The sequence below is a fragment of the Cyprinus carpio genome, chromosome B15 (assembly GCF_018340385.1).
Source record: "Cyprinus carpio isolate SPL01 chromosome B15, ASM1834038v1, whole genome shotgun sequence".
Classification (NCBI taxonomy): domain Eukaryota; kingdom Metazoa; phylum Chordata; class Actinopteri; order Cypriniformes; family Cyprinidae; genus Cyprinus; species Cyprinus carpio.
In genome coordinates this window covers 11110692-11120983 of record NC_056611.1, presented here as the reverse complement: position 1 = coordinate 11120983, position 10292 = coordinate 11110692, and the positions used below count along the sequence as shown (strand labels likewise).

General features: G+C 33.3%; 1 protein-coding gene across 2 annotated transcripts in view; it reads left to right on the top strand.

The window, feature by feature from the left end:
- Positions 1-8567, top strand: part of LOC109093601 (leucine-rich repeat and fibronectin type III domain-containing protein 1-like protein) — a 119844-nt gene extending 111277 nt beyond the window's left edge. For both annotated transcript variants that reach the window (XM_042739206.1, XM_042739205.1), the window contains one exon: positions 8077-8567. The gene's annotated coding sequence lies outside the window, so the exon portion shown is untranslated. The remainder of the gene's footprint in view (positions 1-8076) is intronic.
- The last annotated feature ends 1725 nt before the right edge of the window (positions 8568-10292 follow it).

Here is a 10292-nt window from a genome sequence, read left to right as displayed (position 1 = left end):
AGTTTTTCTTAAACTTTCACAATTTTCTCAATAAATGCGTTTGTACTTGACATCAGCCTCACCTTACATAAATATAATAGCATTTAAATGTATTGTAATATACTATATATCAGTCCATTGAAAAAAAATAATAATAATTAAATATATAATATTATTCTGCAATTAAAATAATAAATAAAATAATTGTTCTTTTATTAAAAACAATTAATCACACCTAACATGACAATGTGTGATCATAAATATATTTTCACACTGAAGCTCCAAATTAACATATAAACAACATAAAGTTGGCATATTTAAAATATTTTAATTATTTCTTACTAAGATTATTATTAGTATTATTTTTTTTTTATTTCTTTTTTTTTTTTTTTTTTACTTTTTAAATGATTTTTATACTTAACGAGGGCAAGTATATCCAGTATTGATACTGATGCCTGTTTTTTTTTTTTTTTTTTTTTTTTTTTTTTTTTTATATATATTAGTATAGTAAGTAAATATAGGCATATACCATAAAATTAGTCTAATACAAAGTTGTTTTAATTATATTACTTTACATCATATATTATATTATATTATATTATATTATATTATATTATATTATATTATATTATATTATATTATATTATATTATTAATTTTGTGTACTTTGATGACCAGAAACGTTTCTGAACATATATTTCATGAAGAAAACAACATTGCATCAGATCTGCAGAAATATATAGGCTTGCTCGCTCAAATGAGATGAGAATCAGTGATTAGCAAGCACTCGGCTCTTGTGTTGACATTGCTGTGTCTATCCTGAGGTTATCAGCTAATGTCTTGCAGCTCAGCTTCATGTATCAGACGCTCCACTCACCATCACTCATGTGGAAATATAATTAACTTGGTTGTGTTGCAAAATCAGTACCTTTCATCTCTAAGTATCACCTCAGAATGCAAATAAATGCCAACATAAGGCCATAGTAAATGCCAAGTATGTAAGTTTTCCCCCATTCGTGGCTAGACATCAAGCAGAGGTTATAAGGAGCCATGCACAATTTACACTACAAGGTGACTAAACAGCATAGTTGTTGCACAGTGGATTTGTGGACTATATTTAAGCTCAGAAACAGCAACGGTCTCATGAATAATTGATCATACTGTTATATATATGTTTTTTTTTTTTTTTCTATGGTTTTAACTGTTGCTAAAAACTCCCCCACAATGCCTTGTGACATCAGAAGAGAGGGTTGACAGAGCATGTCAAAGAAATGAACAGGCTGTTGCACACAAACCAATGCACTAGGGAATGTTACGCACTCAGACATCGGACAATCCATACGAGTAGCACGTAAACCAAGATATGGATGTTACTGAAGGTACATTTGTTGTTTTATCTATAGTATTTGTTGCCAGAGAATAAACAACCCTCAAAAACTTAAGCAATCAATTAAGTTGCAACTCACTTGATGAAATATTGATCGAATTTGTGTGCAACCGGGATGTCTATGACCCCAGAAAAGTGTTTGATGCTGACGTCATAAACAATCAGTGGGACTCAAAAGTTCAAAAGTCTGCCAGTTGAAGAAGCTGACAAGGAAGAATTGACACGCCAACAACTGGTGCTTCACACGGCTATTGATCCCAAAATCAAAGCTTCTGCTTTCCATGACGTTGAGAAACGAGAGCAGTTAAAGGTTTGATGGGGCAAAGTGAAATGCAAAGTCAAGATGGATTGAGTTGTTTATTCTCCTGTTTCAATGTTTGAAGCTGTGAATCAAATCCAGCTGTCAGGTGTCATCCTGAGATTTGTCTCTGTGATACTATGCTGGTGTAAGCAGACCACAGACTAACATATCAACATATAGATCATCAGAGCTCTCTGAACAGTAGCTAAGTGAGTAAACCAATAGTTTGTTTTAATTAGGGATGCACAATAAATATCAGCACAATATTTAATGCGCATCTCTTCAGTAAAGCCAGTTCTGTAAGCAGCAGCAAATCTCTACATGTGCGTGCTTTCACACAGAGAAGCATTTACTACACAGAGCCATTGTTCACTGACAAGCTGCGCAAAACATGCTCGTAATATGATCGTGGTTTTGCACAGCTTGTCAGTCCCAAACAATATGAAGCAGCAAAAATGTTCCCAGCATTGATTATAAATCAGCATATTAGATTGAATTCTGAAGGAAGACTGGAGTAATAATGGTGAAAATTCAGCTTTGTTTCACAGGAATAAATTATATTTTAAAGTATATTAAATATAAAACTGTTATTTTAAATTGCAATAATATTTCACAAAATTACGTTTTTTTTTTTTTTTTGTTTGTTTGTTTGTTTGTTTGTTTGTTTGTGTGTGTGTGTGTACCTAGTATTTATCATGTTATGGGGACCAAATGTCCCCACAATGATAGCAATACCAGTCAATTTTGACCTTGGACATTATTAGGTCCTTATGAGGAAACAAGCTTATAAATCATACAGAATGAAGTTTTTTTTAAATCTAAAAATGCAGAGAGTTTCCTTTAAGTGGTAAGTTTAGGTGTAGGGTAATACAAAATACAGTTTGTACAGTATAAAAACCATTACACCTATGGAATTTTCCTTTAAAATATGGAAACGTGTGTGTGTGTGTGTGTGTGTGTGTGTGGGTGGGTGGGTGTGTACATCATATAGTTGACAATGCAATTTAATAACACTTTTATTTGCTAAAACATCACCTTTATAAAATATAAAAGGCACTAGTTTCATTATTTCTCAGTTACTGATTACATTTCATTCTTCATCCAGACATTTTGAAAGAGTAGAATGACTATAAAGATTCCGCACAGATAACTTTTGGCTCTATTAAACAATGATTGAGCTTTCCAACAGTCTTTTTTCAGACTTTCTTCTCTCAACGGTGCATCTAAGTTGTTAAAATTTAAAAAATAGTCCAACTGAACTGCAATTACACAGTATTTTAGTTGTTGGCACCCCCTTCGCCACACTTAGCATTTCGTTTTGACTTGTCAAGCCTCATTTCTTCGCCAATTAAAAAATCATTACATGACTAATCACTTCTCCACGCCGATGACACAGCGATAGACTCACTGAACACATTTTGCTGCCCCAGACGCTCGTGCAGGTTGTCCGTTTTGATTGCTTATTTGCCATTTAATCACAGAATACCATTAAAACAGAAATGACATTAACAAAATATTGATACATAATGATTAATTATATAAGGATGATAAATGCACTAATCTCAGATTTGGTTATCTCAAGGCAAAGACCTTGAAATGTCCTTGGAAATTTTGTGTGTCTGTACTGATATCTGATTATTTACAGCATTTGCAGATACTGATAACTTAAGTATATTTTATGGACAACAGTATGTGTTTTTTTTTTTTCCTGCTGGTTTAGAGAGCTGCTCTTGCAATTGTCGTTTTGTCTGTGAACACGGTCTTGAAAGACTGTGTGGTGATGTTATCTGGCCTCTGTCTGCTCACCAGAGGCAATGTTTGTTGATACCTTAATTCTTTGTTCCACCTTCCACCTCTTTGAGATAAGTACTCTCTAATTAGTAATTACTAGAACATGGTTAATCATGTAATACAGCTGCGCTCCTCGAAATTAACGGTTTGGTGCTGGTTTTGTTGCTAATGTTTGTTTCTTGGAGACCCGTTAGTGTGCACTTTCTGGCAAATTGAATTTGGGCATGAAACATATAATGACTCAAGAATTTGCCCTTTCCATGAGACCAAATGCTTCCCTTACAGGGTCAGAGAAAATGTGAACTTGCTTACTGCTTAGATTAACCAGATGGATTTCAATGGTCGCCCACACTGACTTCTCCAAATGCATTTTGTTTTCTTCGGGGGTGGTCACACTGGATTTTAAGGTTGTAAAATTATTTCAGAATTTAGCAACATGAAATAATGCCCACACTGCATTGCTTCTGCTTAGCTTTAAAAATAGATAGATAGATAGATAGATAGATAGATAGATAGATAGATAGATAGATAGATAGATAGATAGATAGATAGATAGATAGATAGATAGAATAAAATAAACAAACAAATACAATTTGAAGTATAGAACTGGTTGCCCGAAATTCAATATAAAATAGGGTGACCAAACATGCCATTTTCCCAGGACACGCCCTGGCCAGGATTTCTATATTGACTAAAATATCCACGTTTTGGTTTCCTGTTTTCATACTTGAATGAAGGTAATGATCGTTTGACCAGTAACATGCAGACATTGTACGTAATCGACCAATTGTGGTGCGTAAGAAGGTGGGATCTACAGAGAACTGTCAAAGCGATGCAAATGCGTGTACATATTAGTTTTGGACTTGAAGCAGCATTGAGCATACCGATCGGTGTACCGTGAGAGTGATTCAAAAGCACAAGAAGTCATCTGCTCTCTAGAGCTCTCATGGTATTTTGTAATACAACAATTGGTCTGTGTACCACAAACAAAGCCAAAACGTGGATATTTTAGGCAATATAGAAATCCTGGCCAGGACATGTCCTGAGAAAATGGCACGTTTGGTCACCCTAATATAAAAAAAAATATTGTACTTTATTAGTTTTGATTAGTTTAGTTAAGTTTAGTTTAGTTTGTTATTATTGGATGCCATACTGGTGCCTGTATATTTTACAATTTATAACCAAATATAATCATGTTCAGTTTGTTTTGTCATAGTTGTCACTGTGTTTCCGGTTTGGTTACTTTTTCCTCCTTATTTGGTCATGTTCCTATGTTCATTAGTTCCTTGCTCATTGTTTAATTATTAGTTAACCTGTATCACCTATGTCTAGTTAATTACCCTTGTTTGTCTTGTATTTAAGCCCCAGTCTGTCCAGTCTTTGGTTGTTTGGTCATAGTTATACCATGTTGTGTTTCCTGTCGTTCTTCTGCCTTTTTATTATTAAATTGAAAGTTCGGTGTGCACCAGCTGTCTCCTTCACCTTCCTCCTCCTGACACATAATAGCTATGACCAAAGTCTTTTACCTTATTATATACTGACAACCACCATAATTGTATAGGTGGCACAATAAAATCTAACATAATGAGTTAATAAGTTGCCTATACATAAATTATGGTGAGTACTTAAAAAATAACGGTCTTTAATTAAAATGCATAAATATGCTATAGTAACTAACAGTTAAGCAAGGTTTTAATTTTTTTATATTTTTGTCATTTAAAAAAATTACAAAACATTTATGCAGTACAAAATAAAATACTATGCACAAATGCATCAAATAAATATTTTTTTGAGCTATAAAGTGATTAGGGTTCATATGGAGTTTACCTGTCTCTTTGGAAAGTGATGTGGCCGTCATTACCCAATGCGTCATTTGCATGACAGACTGCTGTTTTATTTAAAGAGCCTCTGTGATTTACGCCCGACTGTCATTCACCATTTGCCCCTGGGTTTGCACAAAATCTATTGAAAGACTATTTTATTTGATATCTAATGGTCAGGCTGGATTTAATTGCATAATCAATAGTGCTGACGAGAAACAAGGTGTGGCGATATAACTCATAATGAAAGCTATAATGGCAGCCAAACCAAGTAATAAGACTCTCTGAGTGCTAAAAGCCATCCTCGGTTTCTGATATAGAAGATTTGATGTGTTTACGCTAAAGATTTCATCTAGGAGTTCAGTGTAGAACTTCAATTTAACTTGCATGGAATAGCCATGCTAAAGTCCACTAGATTGGTTTGTTCTAGAGATATTTTAGAAAATCTCTTATGGCCAGCAAGGCTGCATTTTTTGAGTACAGTCAAAGGTACGGTAACAAACAAACAAATAAATAAATGTTTCAGGGCATATGAAAATGGTCTTAACAAATTCTGACTTAATTGTCATGAATTATAAACAGATTTCGGTGCGAGCGTTTATATGGCCGAGAGATCAGGCTTTTATGACACAATGGGATTGTAGTTTTATTTATTTAGTAGTTTATTTATCTTCTTTCTTTACTTGGAATAGTCCTCTCACCAGAACAAGAGGCACATCATTTCTCTTTGTTTTTATTCCCATATATCTTAAGTAGTCTGTTTATATTGCCACACTCAAAACAGAAAACATTATTTTTTCACCTAACGAGATTAAACACCAGAACGATTCGGCTTTTCGGGCCTGCGAGAGGAGAAAACGTCTGAGATTAAAAACAGAAACTTCACTTAATATGCAAATGCATGGAGCTGTTGATCTTAGCTGTGTTTGGATGATCTTGGTTGTGTGTTCAGTCTACTGTCACGTCTTTGCTGTCATTTAGAGCCGCGAGGCTCCAGACAGATCCATCTCAGAGCCCACATGCGGTGAGAAACATCCAGTATCTGTCTCATCGCTTGGCTGGAACATATGGATGCTCTGGAGGCCAAATCCATGTCGATGCATTTTCTTTTGTCAGGACCGAGCTAAAAATAAATCAGTTGTGGCACATTTAGATCAATATTGATGGCCGTTCATTTAGGTTTTGATGGGAGACTGATTGTGGTGTTTGCTGAAACAGGACGTGGATGGAGGTCTTTGTTCAGGTGTTGAAGGTGGTCTCTGCGAACACATTATCTGATGGCAGCAGATCAGGGACGGGGTCGAGTCGTTGGCAGACATGTTGTCTAATCCCAGCTGGTTTCATGGTCTCTCAAGCTTTCCAGAGCTTGGCGGCACCATTTGCTGCTCTTGCCAACAAATTAACATTTATATCAGCTGTTCTCCCATCCAAACAGTCCAGAAGCCCAAAGAGAAGACCACCATCATAGATTTGAGAGGATGCCAGGGCTGCTGTTCATTTCTTTTGTTCCTTTATACATATAAGATCAATGCAATGTTAGATGTCACAATCACCACTTATGAAAGCCAATTTCACTCGTTCCCTCTGGTCTTTGAAGACTTCAGGCTATAAAGGAATGCCTCGGGTTGAGTGTAAAGTAAACTCAGTACGCAGCTATTGTGGCATAACATTGATCATCACATAACATTTTTAGACTATGCCCTTTAATTTTAGTGTATTTATTTTGTAGTTGTTAAAGTGAAGGGGACAGTATTACAGGTTTACAGTAATCCACAATGCATTTGTGGAGTAGTTGTTAAAAGTATTAATTATATTGGTGGATTGTATACAAAAACATCATTAAAATATTACAAAACATTATTTATTTATTTATTTATTTATTTTATTAAAAGCTAAAAAAGCTGTTGGTTCAAAAGTTTGGGACCAGTTTTAAGAAATTAATATATATTTTTTTTTCTCCAGAAAATACAACAATATACAGATAAATAGAACAAAAGATGATAAATAGGATGATAAATAAAACTATAGTGCGATAGATGGTAAACAGAGCAATAGAATGTATGCAAAACAATAGATAGAATGATAGAGGGTAGAACAATGCGATGATAGATGGATACACAGAACAATAAATGGACAGATATAACAATATAGAATGATAGAACAATAGATAGATAGATAGATAGATAGATGGATACACAGATGGATAGATGCATAGACATAACAATAGAATGACAGAATGATAGATAGCATGATAAATTGATAAATACAATGATAGATGATAGATAAAACAATAGATAAAATCATAGACAAATATATGGGTTGAGCTATAGATGATAAATTGAATGACAGATAAAAATTGAATGAAAGATGGATACAGAACAACAGATTGATAGATAGAATGACAGATGGATAAAGAGAATGATAGACAGATAGAATGATTTGTGATAGAACAATGGCATGATATACAGATACACAACAGTAGATGGATACATAGAGCAATATAAAATGATAGAATAATACATAGAAGGATAGATGGATAGATAGAACGATAGACAGAACACCGACCCTTCACGACTGCTCTACTGTATATACTTCTGTACAAGTAAATTCACACTAGTAGTTATTATGCCACAAACACTGTCAACAGAGCTGACATTGAGTTGAACCGGATCATTCTTGTGAATTGTATGTTAGCTCCCCGATGACTAGGCAGGACCTGCAGTCTTTTCTTATCTCTTCAGAAGCGTCACGCCTTCTGCCAAAGAGTCTGATCTTGTTTCTCTCTCTTGTTTTCTCTAGATATTCATCATCCTCCACCCATTCAATCATGCAAACTGCACCAGTGAGCAGAAACTCAGATGGGACAGAGTAAACAGCATGTCTGTGCTTTCTGCACTTTCATCAATCTGCCCTTCTGCGTCTCCTCCTGCATCTCCTCCAGCTTTACAGTGTCAGTCGTGACCCTCTTGTCCAGTGAGAACTCAAACCTAAAGGACTCAAAGCAACAAACAGACGGCAGCAGCAGCAACAGTCCCGATTGGCAGCACAAGTATACCTGTTCATTTGAGTCGTCTGGTCACTTTTTATTTTACCATTTTCTTTTGTAACTGTACATAAATCAATTTAAGATCTTATAGTTTTGTATATGTACTTTTTATGGTGTGTGATGTTTTTTAATAAAATAAAAGACTGGCTCAAATCTAATGGGTTTGTTTTAGCATGTGACATTCATTTTTGGAATTTCTTGTGAATTGATTTACACTCCTGACAGTTTCTTTTCACTTTATAAACAGTACAACTATCACTTTACATACAATAATTAATTTCACATGGGCAAAATTTGTCAAAGCTGTATCTAATTTCAAGAAAAAAAATTGTCAGCATTCCCATTAATAATAATACGAGTTTTGGTATCCCCCGACCAGAGATACATGACCTGTTTGCTACCATGCTTCTAGACACTCAGTTTGAGACCCAATTATCAGCTGAGCCATAAATGTTATGAGACTAATGACTTATTATACTGAGAACAAAATATCCATTAAAAGATCCTTTACATGTGTTATATTAAAATATTATTAAATAAAAATTACATTTTTTTACACACATAGCCTACATACACAGTATGATGAATACATAGTTATATAATATACAAGTAATATTATGATATATAGTACTATATTATATAATGAACAAATTAAAATAGAGTATAAAGCATATTATACGTTATTATTATAATATGTAAAGCCACACATTTTATTTTTTATTATATTACACTATTGTTAAATAAAAAGAAAATATTTGTAAATATTTGTAAATGGTATAATAATAATAATAATAATAATAATAATAATAATAATAATATTAATAATAATAATAATAATAATTTATATATATATATATAATATATATATATATAGTATATATATATATATATATATATATATATATATATTAATTATGTATTTATTATATGTTATGCAATATTATATAATGTTTACTATAGTGTTTAATTTGAATGCACCTATCTTTAAATGTTATTATATTATTTTTGTTATTTAATAAATTATAAATTATATTTATATAGATGTATTTAATGATTTATTTATTAAATAACATAAATATAATATAATATATGTTTTCATTCATATATTATATATTTTCATATATACATATATTTTCCATTTCTATTCATAGTTTAGTATTATTAGCAGTATTATTATTGTTATTGTTATTTTGTATACACAAATTAATTAATAAATTGATATTTTTATATATCAATATATAACATAAAAAAAAAAATAATAATAATAATGTCTGAATTTTATTGTCTGAATACATCTACTTTTGAATTATTGACATCAACAGAGAAATTAATACAGTGCGCAGGTGGAAGTGTCCAGCTACTTATAAGGTTCTTCCAGTGGGTTTTTAGAAATGAGATCTCCATTTCTCACTTTCACCTAAACACAGCATTTATCACTCTGCACCTGTGGTGATGTCATAAGGTTGGCCCCTCCCACAAGACAGTGTCCTTACCCAAAGATTCTGCTGAACACTGCCCTTCTGTTAGACATGAGAGCTGAATGATTGTATCTACAATATGTCATAGTTAATGTTTTATTTCTGATGCAAGTGGTGGCTAATGGCAATCTGTTTTCTTTTTTTTTTTTTTTTTTTTTTCAGTATATCTAGAGGGATAAATGGGAAAAGTGAGAGGCCATCTTGCTACAGTAAAGGCTGCCTCGGTTGTATAATATCTTGGGTTCTGGGATGCCCACCATCAACAGGGGAGCTGCATTCATTACATCCAATTTCCCTTAACTCAGACATAGACATTTTAGTCTTAAAAGTCAATTCTTTCTTCCGACAAAATTTGCACCTCAGAGTTCAGACTCATCTTTTTTAGTCTACCTGACATAAATTGTCCATTAGCGACTGAGTGGCTGAATATGGTCAACCTTATGCACCCCTGTCTCCATGCGTCTGGAAATCTCACTCCGTTTGTATTTCTC